This window comes from Dama dama, chromosome 33, assembly GCF_033118175.1.
Source record: "Dama dama isolate Ldn47 chromosome 33, ASM3311817v1, whole genome shotgun sequence".
Classification (NCBI taxonomy): Eukaryota; Metazoa; Chordata; class Mammalia; order Artiodactyla; family Cervidae; genus Dama; species Dama dama.
This window is the reverse complement of record NC_083713.1, coordinates 45,787,314-45,801,605: the sequence shown is the minus strand read 5'-3', so window position 1 is coordinate 45,801,605 and position 14,292 is coordinate 45,787,314. Positions and strand designations below refer to the sequence as shown.

The 14,292-nt window shown below is 41.4% G+C and overlaps 1 protein-coding gene across 6 annotated transcripts in view; it reads left to right on the top strand.

Moving 5' to 3' along the window:
• The window catches only part of FMNL2 (formin like 2), a 326,152-nt gene that overhangs the window by 79,731 nt on the left and 232,129 nt on the right, over nucleotides 1–14,292 (top strand). Inside the window, exon 1 of one of the 6 annotated variants that reach the window (XM_061135291.1) lies at nucleotides 9,858–9,875. The exons of the other annotated variants lie outside the window; for them this stretch is intronic. The gene's annotated coding sequence lies outside the window, so the exon portion shown is untranslated. Of the gene's footprint in view, nucleotides 1–9,857; nucleotides 9,876–14,292 lie in introns of those variants that run through there. 6 annotated transcript variants of the gene reach the window in all.

Below are 14,292 nucleotides of genomic sequence, written 5' to 3'. Positions count from 1 at the left end.
TAGCCACTGGGGCACCAGGAAAGTCCTTGAACTCATTTTCTAATTTCTGTGAGAGACTGCACCTGTTTAGCCCTCGTTGTAGAGGACTGACTGGTTGGCAGAGCTTCCATGAAATCTCATTTTTTAAAGCGTTTGAAGCAAGGGACCGATGCTCTAATAGAACATGTTGGGTGTGCGCATCTCATTGCTCAGCTGCAGCCTTGACAGATGCATCACGGTGGCAAGTGCCTGAATCTGTACTTGTCTGTGCTGACTTCTAGTCAAATTGCCACAATGACACTTTTACGATTTGGAGGAGATTTTCCATGAGATGAGATTTTAGTTGCTATATTTAACTTTTAATTATACCCTGTTGGGATGACTTTTTAATTTCCCAAGTGTTTCAACCAAAGCATGAAAATGTGAATCAAGTAACTAACAGAATTTAAAAAAAAGACAAAACCACAACAATATAAGAAACCCTAAAATCTACCAGTGTGTCTCAGGCAATTAATTAGAGCAGCCAGTGGTTTGTAACCTGTGTGACTCTTTCATGAGCTTGGAAAAATAGACCCTGTGTCTCCCAGATGGGCAGCCTGCTTTCAAGAGGACCTGGCATAATGGGATTTGACTTGACTCTGTAGGTGTGGGTAGTCAAGCCTTAATGATTCAGGTATAGCTTGTTCTCTGTAGGTATCTGCAGGCAATTGCAATCCGGTGTTGGCTGCCACATCACCATTTATCATCCCAGTCTCATTAGGGAACTCAGAGTCACCTGAGCAAATGCAAGATAGCATAGATACACAGATTTGACAGGTGTGAGGTTCCTTAAGTTAGAGGAGAAAAATATGAGTTTGTCTGTGAACCTGGATCATTCCTGTCCCTCTTCTGCCCCTTGGAGGCCAGTGATTGAGAGGTGACTAAGATTTGTGTTGAACTTGTGCCTGAAGTCTGCTGATATAAAAGTTCAAGGTTCTGGCTGAATTGGAAGAGTTTGGGAGCTCTGTTTTTTTGAGGGGCTGCTCACACTGTGTGGCTTTTGGGATCTTAGTTCTCTGACCAGGGATTGAACTTGGGAGGTCTTTGAATGACGCTGACACACATAGAAAATTCCTTGGCTTTCTAGTAGCTGAATCTGTCATCTGGGTAGACCACAGGGTCCTTGCCATTGGGCAGTGTGGTGGGCTAGCAGGGAGGCCAAGAGGGTGTCAGGTAATAGTCCAGGGTGTGGGGTCTGGTAGATGTGCAGGCATGAAGTGTTCCTGTGATCTGTGCACATTTATCCAAGAGAAACAGGGCCTCGAGTCTTGGGACTGAGAGGTTGGCTTTCAAGGCAAGAGATTAGAAGAAAGAAAACATGCCACACATGACCTATGTCTTGCCTTGCTTGCCTCCCATCTACATCTGCTGCCCTCACAAAAACCTTACCTTCCATGCATCTCAGTCAGCACTAAAATCTTGCTGACCTGAACTGTTACTTTGACCTGCTCCATCTGTTTTCTTTGTGTACCAGTGAGTATGTGAGCGAATGTACTGATTTAAAAAAAAAAAAATACAGGTGCTCTTGGAGCAGTTGGAACCTAGAAAAGTCACCCATTATTATTCCATTGCCTTTCACATGGTAATTTCCCTTTTCTCCTCATTTATGTTTGTAGAATTTTTTGGCCTTTTTTTTTTTTTTTTTATTGTGGCAAAATATATGCAAAACAAAATTTACCATTTAAATGACTTTTAGGTGTACAATTCAGTGGCATTTAGTGTATCCACACTGTTATGCAGCCATCACCACTAGGCATCTCTAGAGCTGTCATCTTAAACTGAAAGTCTCCACCCATTAAGCAGGAGCTCTCCAGTCCTCCTTTTCCGCAGCCCTGGTAACTAACCTCTAACTCTACCTCTCAGTTTCTGTGAATTTGCATGTTCTCGGCACCTCATGGAAGTGGAATCGGACTGTATTTGTCTGTTGTGTCTGGCGGATTTCCGTCAGCATCATGTCTTTAAGGTTCGTCGGTGTTGTAGCACGTGTCAGAATTTCGTTCCTTTGGAGGGCTGAATGATACTCCATTGTATGTGTAGGCCACATTTTGTTTGTTCGCTATTGAGAGACATTTGAGTTGGTTCTGTCTGTTAGCTATTGTGAATGCTGCTGCTCTGAAAAGTGCTGTACACGTGTCTGTTTTTGCTTTCATTATTTTGGGATGTGTACCTAGAAGTGGAATTGCTGGATCACATAATAATTCTAGGTTAAACTTATTTTATTTTTTTGCTATCCAGACCCAGCTTTATTCCTGTCTCTCATCACCTCTCCAATTCTTTTTTTCTTTTTAAATTGGAGGTTAGTTACTGTACAATGTTGTGTTGGTTTCTGCCACACAACTATGTGAATCAGCCTAGGTTTAACTTCTTGAGGTAATTCTGTTTACTTTTCCATAGCGGCTGCACCATTTTGTATTCCCATCAGAAATGTACGAGGGTTCCAATTTCTCCACATTCTTGCCAACACTTTGCTTTTTTTTTTTTTATAATAACCATCCTAATGGGTGTGAAGTGGTGTCTAAATGGAATCTCGTGGTTTTGCATGTGCACATCACTTTTCAAAAGTTTCAGCAGAGCATGTGTGTCATTTTGCATCCCTGCTTGTTAATTTTTTTTCTCATGTTTTGCCTTTAAATGACTTTTTTCATTGCATTTTTCTGGGTCCACCTGGAGGTTACCAGTTTTACCTGAAGAATTAGATTTTGAAGCAAGGACACAAACATGGCTTTCACTACAGAAAGGGAAAGGGAAGAGTTAAAAGAGTGTGTAGCCACCCCTGAGAGCCCCCCGCCAGGAGGAAACTGAAGGGCTTCCTATGCCTGCTTTGGGCCTCTGGGCAACTTCACTAGTAATCTGCACATTGCATGCTGCAGAATATGGGAGGGAGTCTGCTTGCAAGAAGCAAATTCTTGGTGAGACAAAAATGGATTAGACCAGGGTAATGCCAAGCAACAGAGACAGAGCAAAAATCATCTAATTTATCATCCTTCCCCCCAAGGCTGAGAGGCTTTTAAGTAGTTTGGGGAAACTTTGAAAGGGGAGGGAACGCTTGAGAGTAATTTAAAAACTTGTCCCCTACAGGCCAGTTTTTTTAAAAGACCCAATCTTACCAGAAGGCTAAGGCTGTGATTAAGCAAAGCCTTTGAAAAAGAATCTTAAAACACCCCATTAAGAGCGATGACAGAGTACGGTTACTAAACGCCAGAGTATTTAAATGAAGAATAGTGAAGCAAAAATGAGTGCTTTGTGCGAAGAGTAATTTGGTCACCAAAAATTATAGAAACTTTCAGAAAGATACAGAGAATGCTTGTAAGAAGGAAATGGAACTCTTTATAGAGCTGAGTTTTAAAGAAATGTTTACTTCATTTGCAAACATTTCTAAGACCAAAGAGAAATATTACTTAAAATGCCCTTAGGAAAACACCCATATCGTTTCTTACTACTTTTGAACCTGCAGTTGTTGGAAAGAAGCATCCATTTCTGAGTCATATCTGAAAGAACCAGCTGTTAATAATGTTCCTACAAGACACTGGATAATACTTGTCCTACAAAGCGGAGGTGACGAGGATCACACCTGACACTGGGCGGCCATTGAGCACTAGTGGCGAATTCATCTGTGTTTCCGGAAGTAGCTGACCATTCAGCTCTGAGTTTGAAAATTGCCAGACAGTCAACTCTGAGCTTCAGAGTCATTCCAGTTGATTATGTGGAGATCTGCAGACTAGAGCAAATAGAAGAATGAATTGGACGTGCCCGAGCAACTTTATCCATGTCTGTGTAATCACGTTCACGGTGGGGGTTGCAGGGGTTACTTCCATGGTAACAGTGCCTCTATAGAGATGCTTAGAAACCCACTGGTGGAAAGAACTTGGTCGGTGTCTTCTCTGTGTCTCAGTTGTAGAGGCAGCATGAGACTGAGCTCAAAACTAGGCATAGGAGACTGGGGTTCCTGACACATTTTACCTGTTGTTGGCCTGAGATGCCTGGTGTTGGTTGCTGAATCTTTCTGCAAGGTTGGCTGGCTACTGTTGGATGTATCGTGTATGCAGATCATTTTGGAACTGTAGAAAATGATAAGCATTGTTATTAGTAAGTCAAATAGTAAAACTGAAATGAAAGAATAACTGCTCTGTTCCGTCCTGCCCTCATCAACTCATTTCCTCTTTTGGCATCACTAAGGGTTCTCTTGTCAGCGGGTGCAAAGCTCCCATTAAAGTTTTTGGCTCTGAAGACATCGGAGTTGAATGAATGACTTTGGAGTTGGAGAAATAAATTGTTGGCTTATTATGAACCTTATTGTGGTTTACCTAATTCCAACACCAATAACATTAGATACCAACCATGAATTAATTCTCTTCTTTTTTAAATTTTTTGTGACACTTTAAGCACCACAGCCTTGTTATACTGTTTCCAGACAATTAATACTGTGTAGCCACATTGGGGCATTGAGTCAGTGCTAATGTGTCTGGGAGACTTAGGTGCAACTATGAAATTTAAGAGTCTAGCAAAGGCCTGGCAAAGAGGGGCTGAACAAGTGACCACTTACTTTGTGAAATCTACAAACATGAGCAGGAGTACATGGTTGGTCCATTCAAACTCTCTCAACTCTTGCTCATAAGATTTCCCCCAGATGCTATTCACAGCACTATGGATTCACCTAAAACTTCAAGAAATGTAAGAGGACTCAATTCTGTTGTCAACATGTCTTTCTGCTACCAAATCTCAGCTACCATGGTGCTCATTACCTTTTGTACAGGGAGATTACTTGGGAATAATGTTATAGGAATAGTGTAAGTGTAGGTAAGTGGAGTGGTTGACTTGCCTTATTTTGTGTGACAATATCATTGTACATTTTATTATGTTTGTATATAATTATAATGAATGCTACTATTGTGTTACTCTGAGTGCCTACCACTAGAGGAATAAGCTTAAATTTAGGGGAAGTACTTTCATGTTGAGGCATGTGTTCTTAGTCACTAGGTGCTTAGATTATTTTTGTACTTGTATGAAGCATTCTTCCGAGAATTCAGAAGCTTCCTAGGGCTTCTCTTGTTCCCATGTTTTGCCAGTTATTAAGTCATGGATAACCCAGTGTGGGGAGGTCACATTTGTTTATGCTGTCCTGTGAAGAGGTACCAGGAACAGGGGTTTGCATCCTGCATTCAGACCCCAACTGAATTCAGAATTTTGATTTTCCATTAGTTTGACTAAATAGTTGACTTAGGTTGATTATTTAGTTGTCTCATTGCTTTTCTTTAAAAGACTGCTTGACTGAGGCCTAGTTTATATGTGATAAAATTCACACATCTTAAAGTGTGTTATGATTTTTAGTGGATTTGCTGTATTCCACTGTCAGTTCAGTCACTCATTCGTGTCCAACTCTTTGCGACCTCATGAACCACAGCACGCCAGGCCTCTCTGTCCATCACCAACTCCTGGAGTCTACCCAAACTCATGTCCATTGAGTTGGTGATGCCATCCAACCATTTCATCCTCTGTTGTCCCCTTCTCCTCCTGCCCTCAATTTTTCCCAGCATCAGGGTCTTTTAAAATGAGTCAGCTCTCTGCATCAGGTGGCCAAAGTATTGGAGTTTCAGCTTCAGCATCAGTCCTTCCAGTGAACACCCAGGACTGATCTCCTTTACGATGGACTGGTTGGATCTCCTTGGAGTTCAAGGGACTCTCAAGAGTCTTCTCCAACACCACAGTTCAAAAGCATCAATTCTTTGGCGCTCAGCATTCTTCACAGTCCAACTCTCACATCCATACATGACCACTGGAAAAACCATAGCCTTGACTAGACAACCCTTGTTGGCAAAGTAATGTTTCTGCTTTTTAATATGCTGTCTACGTTGGTCATAACTTTCCTTCCAAGGAGTAAGCGTCTTTTAATTTCATGGCTGCAATCACCATCTGCAGTGATTTTGGAGCCCCCCCAAGATAAAGTCAGCCACTGTTTCTACTGTTTGCCCATCTATTTGCCATGAAGTGACAAGACCAGATGCCATGATCTTAGTTTTCTTAATATTGAGCTTTAAGCCAACTTTTTCACTCTCTTCTTTCACTTGGATCAAGAGGCTCTTTAGTTCTTCTTCACTTTCTGCCATAAGGTTAGTGTCATCTGCATATCTGAGGTTATTGATATTTCTCCCAGCAATCTTGGTTCCAGCTTGTGCTTCTTCCAGCCCAGCGTTTCTCATGATGTACTCTGCATATAGGTTAAATAAGCAGGGTGACATTATACAGCCTTGACATACTCCTTTTTCTGTTTGGAACCAGTCTGTTGTTCCATGTCCAGTTCTAACTGTTGCTTCCTGACCTGCATACAGATTTCTCAAGAGGCAGGTCAGGTGGTTTGGTATTCCCATCTCTTTCAGAATTTTCCACAGTTTATTGTGATCCACACAGTCCAAGGCTTTGGCATAGTCGATAAAGCAGAAATAGATATTTTTCTGGAATTCTCTTGCTTTTTCGATAATCCAGCGAATGTTGGCAATTTGGTCTCTCGTTCCTCTGCCTTTTCTAAAACCAGCTTGAACATCTGGAAGTTCATGGTTCACGTATTGCTGAAGCCTGGCTTGGAGAATTTTGATCATTACTTTACTAGCGTGTGAGATGAGTGCAATTGTGCGGTAGTTTGAGCATTCTTTGTCATTGCCTTTCTTTGGGATTGGAATGAAAACTGACCTTTTCCAGTCCTGTGGCCACTGCTGAGTTTCCCAAATTTGCTGACATATTGAGTGCAGCACTTTGACAGCATCATGTTTTAGGATTTGAAATAGCTCAACTGGAATTCTATCACCTCCACTAGCTTTGTTCGTAGTGATGCTTCCTAAGGCCCACTTGACTTCACACTCCAGGATGTCTGGCTCTAGGTGAGTGATCACACCATTGTGATTATCTGAGTCGTGAAGATCTTTTTTGTACAGTTCTTCTGTGTATTCTTGCCACCTTTTCTTAATATCCTCTGCTTCTGTTAGGTCCATACCATTTCTGTCCTTTATTGAGCCCATCTTTGCATGAAATGTTCCCTTGGTATCTCTAATTTTCTTGAAGAGATCTCTAGTCTTTCCCATTCTATTGTTTTCCTCTATTTCTTTGCAGTGATCACTGAGGAAGGCTTTCTTTCTCCTTGCTGTTCTTTGGAACTCTGCATTCAGATGCTTATATCTCTCCTTTTCTCCTTTGTTTTTTGCTTCTCTTCTTTCCACAGCTATTTGTAAGGCCTCCTGAGACAGCCATTTTGCTTTTTTGCATTTCTTTTTCTTGGGGATGGTCTTGATCCCTGTCTTCTGTACAATGTCACAAACCTCCGTCCATAGTTCATCAGGCACTCTGTCTATCAGATCTAGTCCCTTAAATCTATTTCTCACTTCCACTGTATAATCATAAGGGATTTGATTTAGGTCATACCTGAATAGTCTAGTGGTTTTCCCCACTTTCTTCAATTTAACTCTGGTTTTGGCAATAAGGAGTTCATGATCTGAGCCACAGTCAGCTCCCAGTCTTGTTTTTGCTGACTGTATAGAGCTTCTCCATCTTTGGCTGCAAAGCATATAATCAATCTGATTTCTGTGTTGACCATCTGGTGATGTCCATATGTAGAGTCTTCTCTTGTTTTATTGGAAGAGGGTGTTTGCTATGACCAGTGCGTTCTTTTGGCAAAAGTCCATTAGCCTTTGCCCTGCTTCATTCTATACTCCAAGGTTAAATTTCCCTGTTACTCCAGGTGTTTTCTTGATTCATGCTTTTGCATTCCAGTCCCCTATAGTGAAAAGGACATCTTTTTTGGGTGTTAGTTCTAAAAGGTCTTGTAGGCCTTCATAGAACTGTTCAGCTTCTTCAGGGTTACTGGTTGGGGAATAGACTTAGATTACAGTGATGTTGAATGATTTGCCTTGAAAACGAACAGAGACGCCACTGTCACCACAATTAAATTTTAGAGCATTTTCATTGCCCTGAAAAGAAATTTTGCTCTGGTTATCCCAATTTTAGCTTCTCTTTTGTGGGATTTGGTTCTGATTTGAGTGCTTACCTGGTGGCTCAGATGGTAAAGATTCTGCCTGTAATGCAGGATACCTGGGTTTCATCCCTGTTTTGGGAAGATATTCTGGAGAAGGGAATGGCAACCCACTCTAGTATTCTTGCCTGGAGAATTCCATGGACAGAGGAGCCTGGCGGGCTATAGTCCATGGACACAGCTGAGTGACTAACACACACACCTCTGATATGAAAACCTGATATATCAGAAACTGATATATCTAAAACTGAAAGAGGAAGAAACCATTTTAAAAAAGATGATCTTTCAGTTTTATGATACACTTAATACAGTGTTCTCTGTGTCAGGCACTGTTCTGAAGTGCCATGTGAAAGTCAAGTGCTTTGTGACGACCAGCTTATTTATTAGTTCATTGATTTCTTATAACACTCTTTGAGACAGTACTCATTTATATTTTACAAATGAGGAAGTATGGAAAAGTTAAGTATCGTCACGGTGCTAGTAATGGTGAAGTCGGGAATCAAAACATGTTGTTGTAAATGTTCTCATCCTTCTGATGAGACCAGAAGGAGTGGGAGGAGCAGGAGTCAGCCAGGATGCAGAGCATCAGAAAGAGTAAGCGAGTGCCCTTCAGGAAAGAGTCAAGACCTATAGTAAACCCTGCTCTTTGATGCCTCAGTGTAAGGTATTGAAGAAGTCAGACAAATCCATCCCAGTGGTCTATGCAGAACTGTTTATCACCTAGGATTTGTCACTTTATTCACTCTTCCTTTTACCTTGGTGTCATAGGGAGCGAAACCTGTTTTTACGGAATGAAGTTGGGCTTACGAACTGGACCTCAAAGAGGTAGGGTGTTGTGCTAGGGGTTCCTTACCTGAGAGGGGTGTTTGTTAGGGAGTTGGAGGTGGGATGTGTTCTTGTCAAAGGTCCTTAGAATCTGAGGCACCTGGCTTGGTGTGATCTGGGGGAAGAACTGGGCCCAGTCCATTGCCCCGTGTCCTGCCCTTGATCTGGTCCCATCGCCCTTCTCTTGCAGATGGTTATGTTGTGACTCTTAGGGGTCTGTGCATTGACTTTGCTTACTTTGAAGCCTCGAACCCCTTCTCTGTTTTAGGGGGCGGTCTCTTGGTCTCTCAGGGTACTAGATTTCTGGGGAGGCAAGCCCATAATGATGGTAGAGTAATTGAGTTCAGCTGCCAATCAGAAACAGCTGATTTGGAAATGGGAAAATCTGAAAGATGCCAACTGTGATAATAATTCCATTTTAGCCTCAAAGGGAAAATTGCCACTCTGGTTTTTACTTAACATTCCCCTGTGTCTTCAGGGCACACAAAGGTTATGGAAGAATTGAGTAGTGTAAATGAGGAGACCACCCCCCCCCCCCACCCCCATTCCTGGGTGTGTGTTTGCATTTATGTTTAATAAATATTAATTGATTACTGCATGCTGGTTGGAGAATTTGACTCTTCCTACTTAATCTGTTATGTACTTGGCATTCAATAGTTGCTTTTTGCTCATTTCAAATATACTGACTTTGGGTTCTTTTTTTTTAATTAGCCAGGGCTACCATCTTTTCACTCTGTCAGGTATAGCCCTCATCTTGCTGTTTGGCAGATTTTCATTGGTTGAGGGCATCTTAACTTATCAAAGATCACAAGAACATGCTCAAGAGGGAATCAGACAGTACGTGGAATGCAGGGTTATCTGTCAGAACTGTTGGAATGTATTGAAACTTGAAATGCTGCTAAACTTGAAACTCCACTGCTTTTTTTCTTCCTTGCACCAGCTCCTGTGGGTTTTTGGGATTACATACTTGAAAAGCAAAATATGGATTTAGGACTCTACATTGATGAGAACATAGGTAAGTAATTTCTGTCCATTAGTTTTATAAATTCAACAACAGAAACAGCATTTGAACCCTTGTGTTGAGTGCTGGGTGCTGAGAATACCTGAAATGTAATAAAAATCCTTTTTCCCTCATCAGTGATTTCTTAGTCTGGCTTCTCTGTTCTTGTGTTGATCAGCTTCTTTCTTTCAAACTCATGAACTAGGCATCAAACTTAGCCACATTTTGCTTGTAGGGATAGTAACATTGATGATGACTTGACTTGGTAGAGAGGCCTTTTTTTCTCCTGGTTATGCAACCTCTGTCCTAAGACCATAGGAATCCATGGTATTGGCTTAGTGGCAGTCAGAACCGTCAAACATTCTGAGCCTTTCTTATCTGAAAAAAAAAAATGAAGATAACTGGCCCTGTGCTCTCCTTGTAGCTCTCAGAGGGTTTGTGTCTGTTCAAATCATATTTTGATCCTATGTTTGCTAGAACCTTCAAGTCCTAGGTGTTGAGTCTTGGCCTGACCTCAGCAGAGCTGAGCTTTGGGAACCAGAAGAGGGACGATTCCGGAGTGTGATAGACACCTCTTTTTAGGGGATGGTGTGGTTTGGGTGATGATGGGAAGCTTTGTGGGAACTGTGCACTGAGATTTTAGCGTTTGTTTGTCCCTCTGAGTTTGCATATGAATGAAATAGTTCTTTCAGGGTTTGTGCCTTAGTTATTTAGAGGGACATTCTCTGTTAAGCGGGCTTCCCTGATGGCTTAGACAGTAAAGAATCCATTGGCAGTGCAGGAGACCTGTGTTCCATCCCTGGGTTGGGAAGATCCCTTGGAGAAGGGAATGACTACCCACTCCAGTATTCTTGCCTGGAGAATCCCATGGACAGACCATGAGGTTGCAGAGTCAAACATGACTGAGTGACCAACACTTTCACTTTTCTCTGATAAGTAGAATGGGTCAGGTGCCTGGCTTAAGATACTTTCTTGGTCTCTGCCCCTACACAGATGCAGTTTTGAGTAACACCAAAGGCCAATGCAGCATATAGGATTAACTTTAACTCCCCCCTCCTTCAAGTGGGCTTTCTTTATCAGCTCTGTGAGATGCCTCCTAGATCATGCTGTTTAACCTGAAGAGCTGTTGCAGTGTTCTTACTGTGCAGTTGCCCTAGCCACCTCTGTATTGCCCTGTGGTTTAAATGGGATGAAACTAAAGCCCAGAGTATAGTTTCTGGTGCTTGGTAGTTCTGTAGATAACTCCTCCTGTCACATTTCAACCCCAGATGGCCCTGTTTCTTGGTTCTTGCTGATCTTTCTTTTGGTCTGTACAACTTAACTGCCTTCCTATACGTGTTTAAAAACTTACATTTGTAAATTGTTTGCCCACATTTGTAGAGGTAAGGAAGCTACCCATTCCTTTCTGTTTTCCATCCTGTCTGGTATAACGTGCATGTCTCAGACACAGGGAACATTGATCAAAGACTGCATTGGTGGTAGTGCGAAGTCTGTGATGTGTATTCACTTTTAACCTTTCAGGTGTCCTTTTTTTTTCCCCCTAGCTGTGATTTAGGAGAAATTTTTGAAGCTGAAAAGAACTTCAGTAAATCTTTAAGCACAGTCTGCTTATTTTATATATGTAGCCTAGAATGTTTAAGTCAGTTTTCCAATGTACTGTGAGGAGTTCATTGAAAGAAGCAATACAGTTTTCTGACTTAATTGTCTGGTGTTTCTTCATCCAAAAAAGTATAATATAGAGCCTTATTAAAAAGCTAAGGACACAGACATGTGAGAGATGACTTCCTAGGTAAGAACACCCTATGCTACTGCAGTGAATGGCGTTGGAGATAGAGCTGTTTGATATCAAGTAACTGCAAAGAGCTTTACAGTTTGATCCCATTCTGTGCTGTTGAGTAATGCTGAGTCAGACTTAAGAAGGATTTCCAGTGTATGTATCAGAAATGTTGGTAAAATCCCCATAAATGATAGTTAAGGAACATGTTAATTTATTATACATCATTTTCCCCCAAATTCTTGAATTCTTCCTTGGTTTAATTTCCAAACAGAAGCCAAAAGTAAAAATGATCCTACTTATGATTGTACTGATGATCCTGTTTATTTATAATGGAAATAAAATATTATATCCTATTATGCTAAAATCAATTAAGAGTTTAAGAGTCACCTTTTCACCAGGTATATTTTTTTTGTGAAATTGTGCCCCCCTCCGTTGACATCTTGAATGGTGTTCTAGTTAGGGCATGTCTCTAACATTGGTAAGAGATACGAGCCATTCCTTAGGTTAACATAAGTCAAGGTAGTGCCTTTTGTGATTTTCCATATGTTCCCAATGAATATTTCTTGGCGGTTTCTAAATGACCCCCCACCCCCCTCTCCTTGAGATGAATGTTCCAAGAAACAACCTGTATAATCTTTGACTAGAACACATGGAGAGAGTTGTAAGGCTTTTTAACAATTTTTGATTGGGGGAGTCTGACTTCACGGGTTGAGCATAATCTCTGTTGGCATTTGGTTACATGTTGTGGCAGATTTATGTTAGGGTGCATCATTTCAAGGACAATGAGGTATTTTTTTCACCCGCCTCATTGCTGACATGTAAAATGATTTAAATGTCATGGCATCTTAGTATATGGAGATATGGGAGATGAGGAAGAGAAGTTCACAGTCTTTCAGGCCACAGGTGGTTCTTGAGCTGTGAGTTAAAGGCTGTTTATTTTTGTAGCTGTCTGTACAGGAACACCAGAATAGCATTGGGAGCTGTAGTCTGTCAAGGTGCTTCTGTATTTAGAAGGCATTTCTAAGCATCACTGGCAGGTAGTGGGAAGAAACCTGAAAAGGCAACACCCCAGTGGTGGTTGCTGTAGTGTCTTAGTATCTTGTATTGCTTGTTTTATTCTTTTCTTCATTAGCATTTAGCTCCAAAAATAAAGGCCATGTTCCTGGACCCTCTAAGTGCCCAAGAATTGTTTGTGTAGTTCTTAAAAATTTGTCCCTCACTTCATCAGGTAATGGGATGATTACCTACTCAGCTTTGATGTGAAATATGTTATTTGATCATCAGTTGAGACACCATGGTTCTGATTTCATTGGTCTGAAGTGTGGGACCCAGGTATGGGGATTTTTGAAAAGTTCCTAAGATGATTCTTTCGGGCAGCTGAAGTTGAGATGCATTTTTCTTAGAAAACACGGAGAGGTGTATAAAGCAATGATCTATTTTACATATGCTCACTACTGGATAGTTTTAGAAAAGCTGTTTATAGCTTATTCCTATTGTTTGCACTACCATAAGGAAATCTATTTTAATGGTTAAGTTCATCACCTGTTCACATTTAGGCAAATGTCTCTAAGATACCTAGAAGGTGTTTGTAAGAAAGTAAAATTTTAAGCACAACCGACCCATCTGAAGAAACAAAAAGTCAAGCACTTGCTGCTCACCAGGCACACTCTTCATGCCTGGCCTCCGGGTCTCCACGCTGCGGGTCAGGTGCCTTCGGGAATGGCAGGCTTGTTGTTTATACCCTGGAAACCCTCAGTGGGCCTTCCCTTACCCTGGTCGTGGAGGATTGTGTCAGCCCAGTTGGTTTCTCCCACTCCAGTGTTGGCATGATCGGAAACGCGTTAAATGATTCTGTTTAGGCCCCAAATAGCATGCAATGAAAGCCAGTGCTCTAACCACTGACTCTGAAAATATGTGGATGAGCGGACTCAGTGCCAGCTGGGGTGGGGGGGAGGGGATATGATTTAAAATCATTTGTTTTACTTTCTAAAATTACCTTTCTTTCTCTCTCTGTCTTCTAATATAACATCTCTCTTAAAAAGGAGCTTAAAACTTCAATATGTGAAGGGAAGACACTTCAAAAGCGTAGATAATGAAAAAGAAGACTTTTCCTCCTTTGTGATGGCAGTTTCGTTCCCCAGTATTTCCATTCCAGGTAGCCTGTGTGAAACATTTTGTAAATCCTGCCAGAATTGGGTATGTATTCAGGCAGGGCGCCTAGGATTGGATATGTGGATTACATTTAGGTTATGCTATGAATGACTCTTACCCCACCCCCCAATTCTGCTCTGTATGCAGAATAAGTATACACTGCCTTTAAAACACAACAAAATAGGTTCACAGTCAATGTGTTGTGCTATCCTCTGTCTTTTCCATTTCACAGTATGTATAATGGCAACTTTGCCAATTGTCTTTAAATGGTGAAGTGTGTTGCCATATTGCCAAATTACCCTTTAAATGGTGGTATGCTGGGACCTTTCTGGTAGTCCAGTGGTTAAGAATCCGCCTTCCAGTGCAAGGGATGTGAGTTCAATCCCTGGTTTGGGGCAAGCCCGCAAAACTAGAGAGAAGCCCATGCCTCAGTGAAAAATCCTGCATGCTGTAACTAGGACCCATCATAGCCAAAAATAAAAATAAATAAGTATGTTTTAAAAA